The following is a 17,910-nucleotide window of genomic DNA, read 5'->3' as shown; positions in this document are numbered from 1 at the left end:
AAAGAGAAGTATTTAAAAAACATACATAGGAAAAAAAAACTTATAAATTGAGAAATGCAATTCCCTTCACATAGAAACAAGCAAGCCAATAGCTGGACACTCTCCTTTATACCGAGCACATACTCACATAACTCTGACCAATTTCCCATTCTGAAATATAAACATGAGCCAAAATTGATCATGGACTTCTGTCCCAAACATGGTCAATCATTCGGATCAACATTATAACCTTGCATTTTGTCACAAATGAAATCCAATTCCCACTCTAGAATAATCTAAGATTCAGATTAAGTTTATTTACTTGCTTGAAAAAAGCATCATCCCTACAAAGTGGACAGACATCCATGAAATACTTCTCTTCATCTAGAACCTGTGTCAAAACGGGGCTGTGTCAAAGTTTTGTCAAAGCAGTGCAGGAATGTCTCCTAAGGGCACTCTGTTGTACGTACTTTATTTTATCGCTGACTGAAAGGATGTGTGTGTTTTTGAGTGGGTGAGTGTTGGGGAGAAATCATTAAGCAAAAGACAAGTAGAAAAAAGTCACCTCTAGAGTAATTTCAATTTAGACTACACCAGGCATTATTTTGCTCCATCCCTGGTACAACCGTGGTCACACTACTATGGATTTTTGTTTTAAAGTTTTAAATCAAACAGAAAAGCTTATTACTCAATGTAAATATAATAGTAGGGACACAAAACTGCTCAGCACGTGATCTCAGGTCTTAAAGTCCTCACAGCCCCTCCGTTTCAGACTAATCCTTTCTTCCAGAGACACATCTCAACCATACCCTCCTCTAGAAACACTAGAGAAAGGGTTAGCAGTACAGGTGCACATTAAGCTGAGCTGATTCCAGGGAGAGCTGGGTGCACGTATATCACTGTGCAAATCTTTCTGCTGGTGGCTTGTGAGGGATTGAACCAGAATACTCGCCATAAACTATGTGGAAAATAAACGGACAAGAGATATACACATTATGTGTGTTAAAACTGGTGGATGTGGGTAACTGGGGGAATGTGGGTATGTTGACGTTTTCTGTATGGGTTTTATATTATTTTTGCAACTTTCCTGTAAGCTTGAAATTATTTCAAAACAAAAAGTTTAACGAAAAATTGCTAACCATTTATCTGATAAAGATTTAATATCCAGAATATATAAGGAACTCTTGCAACTTCAAGAATAAAAAGACAAAATAACCCAATTTTTAAAATGGGCAAGGGTCTTACATAGACATTTCTCCAAAGATGTACAAATGGTCAATAAGCACATGAAAAGATACTCAGTGTCATTAGTTATTAGGCAAATACAAATCAAAATCACAATGAGACACCACTTCTCACCCACTAGGATGGTTATAGAAAAAAAGAAAAAGAAAATAAGAATTGGTGAGAGTGAGGAGAAACTGGAACCTTATATATAGTTTAGTGGTATGGTAAAACGTACAGCTGCCATGAAAATCGGTTTGACAGTTCCTCAGAAAGCTGAACACAGAATTATCATATGACCCAACAAACCCACAGCTACCCAAAAGAACTGAAAACAGAGACTTGGACAGATATCTGTGCACCAATGTTCATAGCAGCATTATTCACAATAACTACAAGGTAGAAGCAACCCAAGTGTCCATTAACAGATGAATGAACAAACAAAATGTGGTATATATACAAATGTAATATTATTCAGCCATAAAAAGGAATGAAGTTCTGATACATGCTATAACATGGATGAATCTTGAAGACATCATGTTAGGTGAAATAAGCCGGGCACAAAACGACAAATAGTACATGATCTGACTTAAATGAAATACCTAGAATAAGCAAATTTCACAGAGGTAGTTAGCATACTATAGGTTATCAGGGGCCAGGTGGGAGGCGGAGTGGGGGGGGTGACAGGAAGGGGGAGTTATTGCTCAATGAGTACAGACTTTCTGAGGTGACTATAAAGTTGGGGTAATGGATGGTGGTGATGGTAACACAATATTGTGAATATAATTAATATCACTGAATTGTACACTTGAAAGAGGTTAAAATGAGAAAATGTGAGTTTTATGTATGTTACTACAATAAAAAGTTTAACTTAAAAAAAAAATGGTCACAGATATACGGGTTTACTCCTGAACTCTCAATTCTAATCCATGGGTCTATATGTCTAACCTTATGCCATTACCACTCTGTGTTGATTACTGTAGCTTTGTAATAAGTTTTGAAATCAGGAATATGAGTCTTACCTTGTCCTCCCTTTTCAAGATTGTCTTGGTAATTCAGAGACCCTTGGAAGTCTATATGAATTTGAAGACTGGCTTTTCCATTCTTGAAAAAAAAAGACAGTTGAAATTTTGATGGAGATTGCATGGAATCTGTAAATTACTTTAGGTAGTACTGGTTGGCATCTTAACAATATTAAGCACTCCAACCCATGAACATGGATGTCTTTCCATTTATTTGTGTCTTCTTTAACTTCTTTCAGTGATGTTTTATAGTTTTCAGCGTACAAGTCTTTCACCTAGATAATTTATTCTAATGATGCAATCGTAAATGGAATTTTCTAAATTTTTTCTTCCACTTCTGATGTATAAAAATACAACTGATTTTTGTGTGTTGATCTTGTACTTTGCAACTCTGGTGAATTGCTCCTGCAGTTTTGTGTGTGTGTGTGGATTCTTGGGATTTTCTATATATAAGATCAGGCCATCTGCTAAGATAGTTTTAGTTCTTCCTTTCCAATTTGGATGTCTTTTATTTCTTTCTCTTGCCTAACTGCTCTAACTGGAGCTTCCAGTATGATACTGAATAGCAGTAGTGAAAGTGGATATCCTTTTCTTCATCCTGACCTCACAGAGAAAGCATTCAATCTTTCACCATTGAGTATGTTAACTTTGGAATTTCATAAATAATTTTCATCATGCTGAGAAGTTCCCTTTCTATTCCTGGTTTTCTAAGTGTTTTTATCATAGAAAGGTGTTGGATTTAGTCAAATGCTTTTACTGCATCATTTGAGATGATCATGTGGTTTTTTTCCTTCAATTTTCTTAATGTCATATATTATATTTACTGATTTTCTTTGTTCAAATATCCTTGCATTCCTGGTATAAACCCCACTTGGTCAAGGTATATAAACCTTTTAATATGTTGTTGGATTATGTCTGCTAGTATTTTGTTGAGGATTTTTGCATCTATATTCATAAAGGAAGATTGGTCTGTCATTTTCTTGTGGAACCTCTGCCTGGCTTTTGTACCACGGTAATGCTGGCCTTAGAGAATGAGTTAGGAAGTATTCCTCTTCTATTTTTTTGGAAGAGCTTGAGGAGGATTCATGTTAATTCTTTAAACATTTGGTCCATCAAGTCTTGGACTTTTCTTTGTTGGGAGGTTATTCATTACTGATTCAATCTCTTTACTTATCATAGGTTTATTCAGATTTTTTTTAAATTTCTTCTTGAGTCAGTTTTGGTAAGTTGTGTATTTATAGGAATTGTCCATTTCCTCCAGGTTATCTAATTTGTTGGTAAGCAATTGTTCACAGGGTCCTCTTATATTCTTTTTTTATTACTGTAAGGCTGATAGTAATGTCCCTACTTTCATTTGATTTTATTACACTGCACCAATCCTCTCACACCCTCCTCCCTTCCTCTCTTTCTGTCAGCCTACCTAGAGGTTTGTCAATTTTGTGGACCTTTTCAAAGAACTTTTGGTTTTGTTGATTTTCTCTATTGTTTTTCTCCACTATAATCTTTATTATGTCCTTCCTTCTGCTACTATTGGGTTTAGTTTGCTCTTCTTTTTCTAACTACTCCAGGCAGGTATGAGGATAGGTTACCAATTTGAGGTCTTTCTTCCTTTTCTTCTTAATGTAACATTTATACTATAATTTTCCCTCTGAGCATTGCTTTAGCTGCATACCATAAGTTTTAGTACGCTGTGATTTCATTTTCATTCCTATCAAACTATTTTCTAGTTTCTCTTGTGATTTCTTCTTTGATCCACTGGTTTATTTAGAGTGTGTTGTTTAATTTCCACTATTTGTAAATTTTCCTGTTCTTCCTCTGTTACTGACTTCTAGTATCACTCCATTGTTGTCATAGAAAATAGTTTGTATGATTTCAATATTTTTAAATTTATTGAGACTTGTTTTGTAGTCCACTATATCATCCATCATGGATAATGCTCATGTTCACTTAGAATGTGTATTATTTTGTTGCTGGATGTAGTGTTCCATATATGTCTGTTGGGTCTGGTTGGTACATAGTGTTGTTCAAGTCCTCCATTTCCTTACTGATCTCTCTACATGTTGTGTACATTATTTAGAAGTCTGGGTATTGACGTCTCCAACTATTAGTATAGAACCGTCTGTTTCTCCCATCAATTCTACCCATGTGAACATCATATATTTGAGGGCTCCGTTGTTTAGTGTGTATATTTATAATTGTTACCTTTACCAATATTCTTTGTTTCTTTATATTGCTTCAAGTGTCCTTTCACTTGAAGGACTCCCTTTAGTATTTCTTGTAGGGCAGGTCTACTAGTAATAACACTCCCTCAGCTTTTGTTGACCTGGGAATGTCTTAATTTCTCCTTCATTCTTGAAAGACAGTTTTGCTGGGTGTTGTAGTTTGCTAATGCTGCCAGAATGCAAAACACCAGAGATGGATTGGCCATTATAAAGGGGGTTTATTTGGTTACACAGTTACAGTCTTAAGGCCATAAAGTGTCCAAGGTAACACATCAGCAATCGGGTACCTTCAATGGAGGATAGCCAATGGCATCCGGAAAACCTCTGTTAGCTGGGAAGGCATGTGGTTGGCGTCTGCTCCAGAGTTCTGGTTTCAAAACGGCTTTCTCCCAGGACGTTCCTCTCTAGGCTGGAGTTCCTCAAAAATGTCACTCTTAGTTGCTCTTGGGCCGTTTTTCCTCTCTTGGCTTCTCGGAAGCAAAAGTCTGCTTTCAACGCCTGTCTTCAAACTGCCTCTCAGTTTGCAGCTACTCTCAGCCCCTGTGCGTTCTTCAAAGTGTCCCTCTTGGCTGTAGCTCCTTTTCAGAATGTCACTCACAGCTGCACTGAGTTCCTTCTGTTTGTCAGCTCATTTATATGGCTCTACTGATCAAGGTCCACCCCGAATGGGTAGAGCCATGCCTCCATGGGAATACATAATCAGAGTTATCACCTACAGTTGGGTGGGGCACATTTCCAAGCAAACAACCTAATCCAAATGTTCCAACTTAATCCCCACTAATATCTCTGCCCCACAAGATTGCATCAAAGAATATGGCTTTTTCTGAGGGACATAATACATTCAAACCAGCACATTCCACCCCCTGGACCCCAGAAAAACATATTCTTTCCAAATACAAAATACATTCAAAATACATTCATCCCATCACAATATCACCAAACTTAAATCATTTCAGTAACAACAGTTAAGTACAAGATTCCATCAAAATCAATTATAGGCATGGTCAGTCCTAAGGCATAATTTTCCTTTAGCTATGGATCTGTGAACTTAGAACAAGTTATGTGCTTCTAATATACAAAGGAGGGACATCCATAGGATAAACACTCCCATTGCCATAAGGAGAAAGAGTAAGGAAAACAGGATTCACAGGACCAAAACAGTTCCTAAAACCCCAGGACAAACTCCATTAGATTTCAAAGTCTGAGTCATTAACAGAACGACGTTGCATCCTTGGGGCTTCAGAGAGTGGGAGTCTAACCCATCCCAAGGGCCTTTGCGGTAGCCCTTTCCTCTCCAAATACTTGGGTGAGTGTTCCTACATATCCACACATTGGGGAGACAAACTCTTGGCCCCACCCTCCTCAAACATCGGGGCAGCACCCGGATTCCCTTCCATCTCCGGGGCACATGCTCATCCCCTTCAGAACACTGTGGTGGCAGCCAGGCTATTCCCAATTCCCTGAGAATGTGCTCCACCCTCTTTGGGGCTTATGGTGGCAGAATTTTCCTGAGCATTGAGGCGGAAGTCCCACCCTTGACGTCCAGGGCAAACTCACCCTTTCCATGCATGTGGGCTGCTCAGCTCTCCCAGCCCGAAACCTCTTGACTCCAGAGCTCAACCTCCATTGCTCTGTCTTTGAAGAAATTTTTCCTTCAATTTGTTCCTTGTCTGTCTCCTCCAGTCCAGACTGGCAATGGCTCTGCCTATAAAGATCTCGCAAAAATTCTGTTGGCTTCGCATGGAGCACACAGGGGTCAAAGATGTCAGACAATAGGACTTTCCACAAATCCTTTCTGCTTAACTCCTTTTCCAGTCTTGACTTGTACTAAAATGGCAGCTGGGTTCCATGTTTGGTTACATCCTCACATTGGGCTGTAGCTTCTGGTATTCCACCCTCTGGAAGCCTGTAACTTTCCAAGCCATCAGCTTCTGGTTTCTTTGAACCCAAGAGTTCAGTTCTAAGTTTATCTCTCTCCACCCACATTTTTCTATAAGCTGCAAGAAGCCAGGGTACATCTCCACATGTAGTCTGGAGACCTCCTCAGCTAAGTATTCCAGGTTGTTGCTTTCAAATTCTTCCTTCCATCTGACACCAGGACTCAATTTTGCCAAATTCTCTGCCACTTTAAAACAAAGATCTCCTCTCTTCCAGTTCGCAACAACACACTCATCATGTCTGTTCAAGTCCTCATCATAAGTATCTTTAGAGTCCATATATCCACAGTCTCTTCAAAGCAGTTTAGGCCTTTTCTATCAAGCTCCTCAAAATTCTTCCAGAATCTTCCCCTGATCCATTTAAAAAGCCATTCCAGAGAGGCGGGGCAAGATGGCAGACTGGTGAGCTGTATGTTTTAGTTACTCCTCCAGGAAAGTAGGTAAAAAGCCAGGAACTGCGTGGACTGGACACCACAGAGCAATCTGTCTTTGGGCATACTTCATACAACACTCATGAAAACGTGGAACTGCTGAGATCAGCGAAATCTGTAAGTTTTTGCGGCCAGGGGACCCGCGCCCCTCCCTGCCAGGCTCAGTCCCGGGGGAGGAGGGGCTGTCAGCTCCAGAAAGGAGAAGGGAGAATTGCAGTGGCTGCTCTTATCGGAAACTCATTCTACTGATTCAAACTCCAACCATAGATAGACTGATACCAGACACCAGAGACTCTGAGAGCGGCCAGCCCAGCGGAGAGGAGACAGGCATAGAGAAAAAACAACACGAAAAACTCCAAAATAAAAGCAGAGGATTTTTGGAGTTCTGGTGAACACAGAAAGGGGAAGGGCGGAGATCAGGCCTTGAGGCGCATATGCAAATCCCAAAGCAAGGCTGATCTCTCTGCCCTGTGCACCTTTCCTTAATGGCCCTGGTTGCTTTGTCTATTAGCATTTCAATAACCCATTAGATCTCTGAGGAGGGCCGTTTTTTTTTAAATCCTTTTTGCTTTTTCTAAAACAATTACTCTAAGAAGCTCAATACAGAAAGCTTCAAAGAATTGAAATTTGGGCACGTCAAGTCAAGAGCAGAACTAAGAGAGCTCTGAGACAAAAGGCAGTGGTCCGGTGGCTGAGAAAATTCACTGGACAGCACAACTTCCCAGGAAAGGGGGGGTGTCGGCTCACAGCCACCATCCTGGTGGACAGGAAACACTCCTGCCCATCGCCAGCCCCATAGCCCAGAGCTGCCCCAGACAACCCAGTGTGACGGAAGTGCTTCAAATAACAGGCACACACCACAAAACTGGGCGTGGACATTAGCCTTCCCTGCAACCTCAGCTGAATGTCCCAGAGCTGGGAAGGGGGAGCAGTGTGAATTAACAGAGCCCCATTCAGCCATCATTTGAGCAGACTGGGAGCCTCCCAACACAGCCCAGCAGCCCAGAACTGCCCTGGGGGGACGGCACTCACCTGTGACATAGCACAGTCATCCCTCAACAGAGGACCCGGGGTGCACAGCCTGGAAGAGGGGCCCACTTGCAAGTCTCAGGAGCCATACGCCAATACCAAAAGACTTGTGGGTCAGTGGCAGAGACAAACTGTGGCAGGACTGAACTGAAGGATTAGACTATTGCAGTAGCTTTAAAACTCTAGGATCATCAGGGAGATTTGATTGTTAGGGCCACCCCCCCCTCCCCGACTGCCCAGAAACACGACCCCCACACACAGGGCAGGCAACACCAACTACACACGCAAGCTTGGTACACCAATTGGGCCCCACAAGACTCACTCCCCCACTCACCAAAAAGGCTAAGCAGGGGAGATCTGGCTTGTGGAGGACAGGTGGCTCGTGGACACCACCTGCTGGTTAGTTAGAGAAAGTGTACTCCACGAAGCTGTAGATCTGATAAATTAGAGATAAGGACTTCAACTGGTCTACAAACCCTAAAAGAACCCTATCAAGTTCAGCAAATGCCACGAGGCCAAAAACAACAGAAAATTATAAAGCATATGAAAAAACCAGACGATATGGATAACCCAAGCCCAAGCACCCAAATCAAAAGACCAGAAGAGACACACCTAGAGCAGCTACTCAAAGAACTAAAGATGAACAATGAGACCATAGTACGGGATATGAAGGAAATCAAGAAGACCCTAGAAGAGCATAAAGAAGACATTGCAAGACTAAATAAAAAAATGGATGATCTTATGGAAATTAAAGAAACTGTTGACCAAATTAAAAAGATTCTGGACACTCATAGTACAAGACTAGAGGAAGTTGAACAACGAATCAGTGACCTGGAAGATGACAGAATGGAAAATGAAAGCATAAAAGAAAGAATGGGGAAAAAAATTGAAAAACTCGAAATGGACCTCAGGGATATGATAGATAATATGAAACGTCCGAATATAAGACTCATTGGTGTCCCAGAAGGGGAAGAAAAGGGTAAAGGTCTAGGAAGAGTATTCAAAGAAATTGTTGGGGAAAACTTCCCAAATCTTCTAAACAACATAAATACACAAATCATAAATGCTCAGCGAACTCCAAATAGAATAAATCCAAAAAAACCCACTCCGAGACATATACTGATCACACTGTCAAACATAGAAGAGAAGGAGCAAGTTCTGAAAGCAGCAAGAGAAAAGCAATTCACCACATACAAAGGAAACAGCATAAGACTAAGTAGTGACTACTCAGCAGCCACCATGGAGGCGAGAAGGCAGTGGCACGATATATTTAAAATTCTGAGTGAGAGGAATTTCCAGCCAAGAATACTTTATCCAGCAAAGCTCTCCTTCAAATTTGAGGGAGAGCTTAAATTTTTCACAGACAAAGAAATGCTGAGAGAATTTGCTAACAAGAGACCTGCCCTACTGGAGATACTAAAGGGAGCCCTACAGACAGAGAAACAAAGACAGGACAGAGAGCCTTGGAGAAAGGTTCAGTACTAAAGAGATTCGGTATGGGTACAATAAAGGATATTAATAGAGAGAGGGAAAAATATGGCAAACATAATCCAAAGGATAAGATGGCCGATTCAAGAAATGCCTTCACGGTTTTAACGTTGAATGTAAACGGATTAAACTCCCCAATTAAAAGATATAGATTCGCAGAATGGATCAAAAAAAATGAACCATCAATATGTTGCATACAAGAGACTCATCTTAGACACAGGGACACAAAGAAACTGAAAGTGAAAGGATGGAAAAAAATATTTCATGCAAGCTACAGCCAAAAGAAAGCAGGTGTAGCAATATTAATCTCAGATAAAATAGACTTCAAATGCAGGGATGTTTTGAGAGACAAAGAAGGCCACTACATACTAATAAAAGGGGCAATTCAGCAAGAAGAAATAACAATCGTAAATGTCTATGCACCCAATCAAGGTGCCACAAAATACATGAGAGAAACATTGGCAAAACTAAAGGAAGCAATTGATGTTTCCACAATAATTGTGGGAGACTTCAACACATCACTCTCTCCTATAGATAGATCAACCAGACAGAAGACCAATAAGGAAATTGAAAACCTAAACAATCTGATAAATGAATTAGATTTAACAGACATATACAGGACATTACATCCCAAATCACCAGGATACACATACTTTTCTAGTGCTCACGGAACTTTCTCCAGAATAGATCATATGCTGGGACATAAAACAAGCCTCAATAAATTTAAAAAGATTGAAATTATTCAAAGCACATTCTCTGACCACAATGGAATACAATTAGAAGTCAATAACCATCAGAGACTTAGAAAATTCACAAATACCTGGAGGTTAAACAACACACTCCTAAACAATCAGTGGGTTAAAGAAGAAATAGCAAGAGAAATTGCTAAATATATAGAGACGAATGAAAATGAGAACACAACATACCAAAACCTATGGGATGCAGCAAAAGCAGTGTTAAGGGGGAAATTTATAGCACTAAACGCATATATTAAAAAGGAAGAAAGAGCCAAAATCAAAGAACTAATGGATCAACTGAAGAAGCTAGAAAATGAACAGCAAACCAATCCTAAACCAAGTACAAGAAAAGAAATAACAAGGATTAAAGCAGAAATAAATGACATAGAGAACAAAAAAAACAATAGAAAGGATAAATATCACCAAAAGTTGGTTCTTTGAGAAGATCAACAAGATTGACAAGCCCCTAGCTAGACTGACAAAATCAAAAAGAGAGAAGACCCATATAAACAAAATAATGAATGAAAAAGGTGACATAACTGCAGATCCTGAAGAAATTAAAAAAATTATAAGAGGATATTATGAACAACTGTATGGCAACAAACTGGATAATGTAGAAGAAATGGACAATTTCCTGGAAACATATGAACAACCTAGACTGACCAGAGAAGAAATAGAAGACCTCAACCAACCCATCACAAGCAAAGAGATCCAATCAGTCATCAAAAATCTTCCCACAAATAAATGCCCAGGGCCAGATGGCTTCACAGGGGAATTCTACCAAACTTTCCAGAAAGAACTGACACCAATCTTACTCAAACTCTTTCAAAACATTGAAAAAAATGGAACACTACCTAACTCATTTTATGAAGCTAACATCAATCTAATACCAAAACCAGGCAAAGATGCTACAAAAAAGGAAAACTACCGGCCAATCTCCCTAATGAATATAGATGCAAAAATCCTCAACAAAATACTTGCAAATCGAATCCAAAGACACATTAAAAAAATCATACACCATGACCAAGTGGGGTTAATTCCAGGCATGCAAGGATGGTTCAACATAAGAAAAACAATCAATGTATTACAACACATTAAAAACTCGAAAGGGAAAAATCAATTGATCATCTCAATAGATGCTGAAAAAGCATTTGACAAAATCCAACATCCCTTTTTGATAAAAACACTTCAAAAGGTAGGAATTGAAGGAAACTTCCTCAACATGATAAAGAGCATATATGAAAAACCCACAGCCAGCATAGTACTCAATGGTGAGAGACTGAAAGCCTTCCCTCTAAGATCAGGAACAAGACAAGGATGCCCGCTGTCACCACTGTTATTCAACATTGTGCTGGAAGTGCTAGCCAGGGCAATCCGGCAAGACAAAGAAATAAAAGGCATCCAAATTGGAAAAGAACAAGTAAAACTGTCATTGTTTGCAGATGATATGATCTTATATCTAGAAAACCCTGAGAAATCAACGATACACCTACTAGAGCTAATAAACAAATTTAGCAAAGTAGCGGGATACAAGATTAATGCACATAAGTCAGTAATGTTTCTGTATGCTAGAAATGAACAAACTGAAGAGACACTCAAGAAAAAGATACCATTTTCAATAGCAACTAAAAAAATCAAGTACCTAGGAATCAACTTAACCAAAGATGTAAAAGACCTATACAAAGAAAACTACATAACTCTACTAAAAGAAATAGAAGGGGACCTTAAAAGATGGAAAAATATTCCATGTTCATGGATAGGAAGGCTAAATGTCATTAAGATGTCAATTCTACCCAAACTCATCTACAGATTCAATGCAATCCCAATCAAAATTCCAACAACCTACTTTGCAGACTTGGAAAAGCTAGTTATCAAATTTATTTGGAAAGGGAAGATGCCTCGAATTGCTAAAGACACTCTAAAAAAGAAAAAACGAAGTGGGAGGACTTACACTCCCTGACTTTGAAGCTTATTATAAAGCCACAGTTGCCAAAACAGCATGGTACTGGCACAAAGATAGACATATAGATCAATGGAATCGAATTGAGAATTCAGAGATAGACCCTCAGATCTATGGCCGACTGATCTTTGATAAGGCCCCTAAAGTCACCGAACTGAGCCATAATGGTCTTTTCAACAAATGGGGCTGGGAGAGTTGGATATCCATATCCAAAAGAATGAAAGAGGACCCCTACCTCACACCCTACACAAAAATTAACTCAAAATGGACCAAAGATCTCAATATAAAAGAAAGTACCATAAAACTCCTAGAAGATAATGTAGGAAAACATCTTCAAGACCTTGTATTAGGAGGCCACTTCCTAGACTTTACACCCAAAGCACAAGCAACAAAAGAGAAAATAGATAAATGGGAACTCCTCAAGCTTAGAAGTTTCTGCACCTCAAAGGAATTTCTCAAAAAGGTAAAGAGGCAGCCAACTCAATGGGAAAAAATTTTTGGAAACCATGTATCTGACAAAAGACTGATATCTTGCATATACAAAGAAATCCTACAACTCAATGACAATAGTACAGACAGCCCAATTATAAAATGGGCAAAAGATATGAAAAGACAGTTCTCTGAAGAGGAAATACAAATGGCCAAGAAACACATGAAAAAATGTTCAGCTTCACTAGCTATTAGAGAGATGCAAATTAAGACCACAATGAGATACCATCTAACACCGGTTAGAATGGCTGCCATTAAACAAACAGGAAACTACAAATGCTGGAGGGGATGTGGAGAAATTGGAACTCTTATTCATTGTTGGTGGGACTGTATAATGGTTCAGCCACTCTGGAAGTCAGTCTGGCAGTTCCTTAGAAAACTAGATATAGAGCTACCATTCGATCCAGCGATTGCACTTCTCGGTATATACCCGGAAGATCGGAAAGCAGTGACACGAACAGATATCTGCACGCCAATGTTCATAGCAGCATTATTCACAATTGCCAAGAGATGGAAACAACCCAAATGTCCTTCAACAGATGAGTGGATAAATAAAATGTGGTATATACACACGATGGAATACTACGCGGCAGTAAGAAGGAACGATCTGGTGAAACATATGACAACATGGATGAACCTTGAAGACATAATGCTGAGCGAAATAAGCCAGGCACAAAAAGAGAAATATTATATGCTACCACTAATGTGAACTTTGAAAAATGTAAAACAAATGGTATATAATGTAGAATGTAGGGGAACTAGCAGTAGAGAGCAATTAAGGAAGGGGGAACAATAATCCAAGAAGAACAGATAAGCTATTTAACGTTCTGGGGATGCCCAGAAATGACTATGGTCTGTTAATTTCTGATGGATGTAGTAGGAACAAGTTCACTGAAATGTTGCTATATTATGTAAATTTCTTGGGGTAAAGTAGGAACATGTTGGAAGTTAAGCAGTTATCTTAGGTTAGTTGTCTTTTTCTTACTCCCTTGCTATGGTCTCTTTGAAATGTTTTTTATTGTATGTTTGTTTTCTTTTTAACTTTTTTTTTTCATACAGTTGACTTGAAAAAAGAAGGGAAAGTTAAAAAAAAAAAAAAAAGAAAAAAGACAAACAAGGAAAAAAAAAAAAAAAAGATGTAGTGCCCCCTTGAGGAGCCTGTGGAGAATGCAGGGGTATTCGCCTACCCCACCTCCATGGTTGCTAACATGACCACAGACATAGGGGACTGGTGGTTTGATGGGTTGAGCCCTCTACCATAAGTTTTACCCTTGGGAAGACGGTTGCTGCAAAGGAGAGGCTAGGCCTCCCTGTATTTGTGCCTAAGAGTCTCCTCCTGAATGCCTCTTTGTTGCTCAGATGTGGCCCTCTCTCTCTGGCTAAGCCAACTTGAAAGGTGAAATCACTGCCCTCCCCCCTACGTGGGATCAGACACCCAGGGAAGTGAATCTCCCTGGCAACGTGGAATATGACTCCCGGGGAGGAATGTAGACCCGGCATCGTGGGATGGAGAACATCTTCTTGACCAAAAGGGGGATGTGAAAGGAAATGAAATAAGCTTCAGTGGCAGAGAGATTCCAAAACGAGCCGAGAGATCACTCTGGTGGGCACTCTTACGCACACTTTAGACAACCTTTTTTAGGTTCTAAAGAATTGGGGTAGCTGGTGGTGGATACCTGAAACTATTAAACTACAACCCAGAACCCATGAATCTCGAAGACAGTTGTATAAAAATGTAGCTTATGAGGGGTGACAGTGGGATTGGGAATGCCATAAGGACCAAGCTCCACTTTGTCTAGTTTATGGATGGATGTGTAGAAAAGTAGGGGAAGCAAACAAACAGACAAAGGTACCTAGTGTTCTTTTTTACTTCAATTGCTCTTTTTCACTCTAATTATTATTCTTGTTATTTTTGTGTGTGTGCTAATGAAGGTGTCAGGGATTGATTTAGGTGATGAATGTACAACTATGTAATGGTACTGTAAACAATCGAAAGTACAATTTGTTTTGTATGACTGCGTGGTATGTGAATATATCTCAATAAAATGATGATTAAAAAAAAAAATGGTATTGGAAAAGGCTCCACTAGAAACTGAAGGAAATATATATTAATCATGGTAGCAGATAACAATCTGGAAAATGTGTAATTCCTTTAAGGTATATTTGCACAAATTCTTGATGTTATAACTTGGACATTTGATGATAGGTTATCAATTTTTTTGTGGTTAATTGGTAAAAATTGGTATAATTGGCCATGTGAAGAATTTTTATGTTATTCATATCTTTGTATGTTTTAAGCTAAATGTAGCCCTATGGTTTTCTATTATAGTTAGTTTTTAAATTCTTAAGAGTGAAATTTGTAAGTGATTATATTCTCTGCTGTAGTTCTGTGTTTGTGTTGTTGGACTTTTTGAAAACTAGTATGATTATATGATTTCCAAGCCTGGATATCTTAAATACGAAGAGTCACAAACCATAATTTTTGTCTTCAGGATCTGGTAGAGTCCCTTGTGCTTTAGTATGTATCTGTGCCATATTTCTTAGTAAATATTGTCCCAGATGCAAAACTCCTCTAGAGATTTTGTGCCAAATAAAGTCACTTAGCCAGATTAGAGCAAATGTCAACTCAGTATACCTTAAAAGAAACTTGGATTACAAAAACTTGTACAATAAAAAAGGTCCACTGAGGAAATCTTCAAAGTACAAGTAACACATAGCAAATACAGTAAACTGAAATCAATAATACATTGTATGGTTAAATTCTTCCACCTAATGTACTGTAAATTTTTCTTCAGACATTTTTAGAAAGTTTTGTATCCTCTGGTTGGAATGGTAACAGTGGATTTTATGTATTTTATCATGAATAAATTAATGCAAATTGATCATAAGCAAAAAAAAAAAAAAAAAAAGCCATTCCAACATGTTTGGTATTTGCAAACTCAGCAGCACCAGCACCCCATTCTGGTACCAAAATCTGTTGTAGTTTGCTAATGCTGCCAGAATGCATAACAAGAGACAGATTGGCTTTTATAAAAGGGGTTTGTTTGGTTACACAGTTACAGTCTCAAGGCCATAAAGTGTCCAAGGTCACTTCAGCAATCGGGTACCTTCGCTGGAGGATGGCCAGTGGCATCCAGAAAACCTCTGTTAGCTGGGAAGGCATGTGGCTGCCATCTGCTACAGAGTTCTGGTTTCAAAATGGCTTTCTCCCAGGACGTTCCTCTCTAGGCTGGTACCGGGTTGGTACTGGGAGTGGTTCTTGAGAAACAGAATCTTAAATGGGCTTTTACAATTTGTTTTCTACTCTGATTAGATTCAAAGGCACTAATGACTCTATTTCCAATAATCAAGAGGGCACTGACAGTCCATGGCATGAGTTGACAAAGGAGATATGCAAAATAGCATCGTTTGATTCTCCTAATCATACTCTAGTACAAAGCAAGGCTCTGGCTGACAGTGTTTTCGACACCTTCACAGAGTTTTGCAGAATTAAGAGGGATAATGATGTTGGCTGGCTGCTCTTAGATACTTTGGATAAAGTTGTTAGAGAAAGGGATGAGCTAAAGGCTTTAAATTCAAAACTTAAACGCCGTATGACAGATGTAAAGGTTTCTATGTGTGCCCTGAAAGAACATCTCATCTCCTGTGCACGCAGACTTGAAGTTTCTGAAAACCAACGCAGATTCTCATTGTGCGAGTAGCAGATTTACAACGTAAACTAAAATCTCAACCTCTCAGGGTGTCTGCTGTTAAAGTAAAGGCATTGATTGGAAAAGAACGGGATCCGGAAACTAGGGATGGGGGCATATGGATTGATAATAATGGCAGTGAGGACATTGGAACCATGGATTCTGCAGAGTCATTGTTAGATTTTCCTGTAGAGGGCTGTCCTGAGGAAACATCTTCCCCACCTCCATTCTGCCCTAAGAAGCCTGCCATCCAAACCCCACCTAAAGAGATTAACCCTTCAGTGCCTGCTAATCCTGTAATCACCTCCCCTGAGGAAGCAGCCCTCACTCCTCTGTCTGGAGAGATTAATCCTGTTTTAAGAGACAAAAATGCAACAGAACGTCCTGAGGTAAATGGCTTGAGGGGTAATTCTAACTCTTTTCATGACCCACCCCCACCACCAGTCTTTGCTTCAAGACCTATAACTAGACTAAAGTCCCAACAGGCCCTGAAGGGTGAGGTACAAAGTGTGACCCATGAAGAAGTACTCTATACTCCAAAAGAACTGTATGAGTTTTCCAACTTATACAGACAGAAACCAGGGGAATATGTGTGGGAATGGATATTAAGGGTGTGGGATAATGGTGGAAGGAATATAAGGTTGGATCAGGCTGAATTTACTGATATGGGCCCACTAAGCAGAGATTCTGCATTCAATGTTGTAGCTCAAAGGGTTAGAAAGGGCGTTAACAGTTTGTTTGGGTGGTTGGCTGAAACATGGATCAAAAGGTGGCCGGCATTACCAGAGGTTGAAATGCCAGAACTGCCCTGGTACAATGTGGAGGAGGGGATTCAAAGGCTGAGAGAGATTGGAATGTTAGAGTGGATTTATCATGGAAGACCTGCTCACACACCCCTGGAATGTCCAGAGGACACACCTTGTACCAGGACTGTGAGGAATAAATTTGTGAGACTATCTCCATCTTCCCTGACGAGCTCTGTAGTCGCCCTTCTGTATAGGTCAGATATTACTGGAGGAACTGCTGCCACTGAGCTGGAATCCTTAAACACAATGGGGATAATCGGGTCCCGAGTCTGCAAAAGCCAAGTGGCTGCAGTTAGTCACCGCAGACAAGGTGGGCATGGCTACCATAATGGAAAACAGGCTCAAAGCAGCAATCAAAATAATATGACTTGCAGAGACTTATGGCGTTGGCTGGTGGATCATGGAGTACCAAGCAGTAAAATAGATGGGCAATAGACTAAATTCTTGTCTGAACTATATGGACAGAATTCTAGGTCACGTGAACAAAAGTCTCCCTTGAATTACAAAAACAGAGAGTCACGGCCGCTTAATCAATTCCGAGACTTGAGACAGTTTACACATCCAGAGACCCTTGAATGAAGGGAAGGCTGGGTACCCTTGGGAAAGGAACCTGTTACATTGCCAAAAATTTATACTGTTCATCTTCCTCCCAGCCTTCCCCAGGGGGACCTACAGCCTTTTACCAGGGTAACTGTGCATCAGGGAAAAGGAAATGATCAGATATTTTGTAGATTATTAGACACTGGTTCAGAAGAGACCCAAAACGTCACTCTGGTCCACCAGTCAGAGTTGGGGCTTATGGAAGTCAGGTGATTGATGGAGTGTTAGCTCAGGTCCGTCTCACAGTGGGTTCAGTGGGTCCCCGAACCCATTCTGTTGTTATTTCCCCAAGTGCCG

At 39.8% G+C, this 17,910-nt stretch overlaps 1 protein-coding gene across 2 annotated transcripts in view; it reads right to left on the bottom strand.

Annotated features, from left to right (window-relative positions):
- The window catches only part of RNF115 (ring finger protein 115), a 148,554-nt gene that overhangs the window by 49,126 nt on the left and 81,518 nt on the right, over positions 1-17,910 (bottom strand). The gene's annotated exons all lie outside the window — the stretch shown is intronic.

Source organism: Choloepus didactylus, chromosome 2 (assembly GCF_015220235.1).
Source record: "Choloepus didactylus isolate mChoDid1 chromosome 2, mChoDid1.pri, whole genome shotgun sequence".
Classification (NCBI taxonomy): Eukaryota; Metazoa; Chordata; class Mammalia; order Pilosa; family Megalonychidae; genus Choloepus; species Choloepus didactylus.
This window is presented reverse-complemented; position numbering and strand designations above follow the sequence as displayed.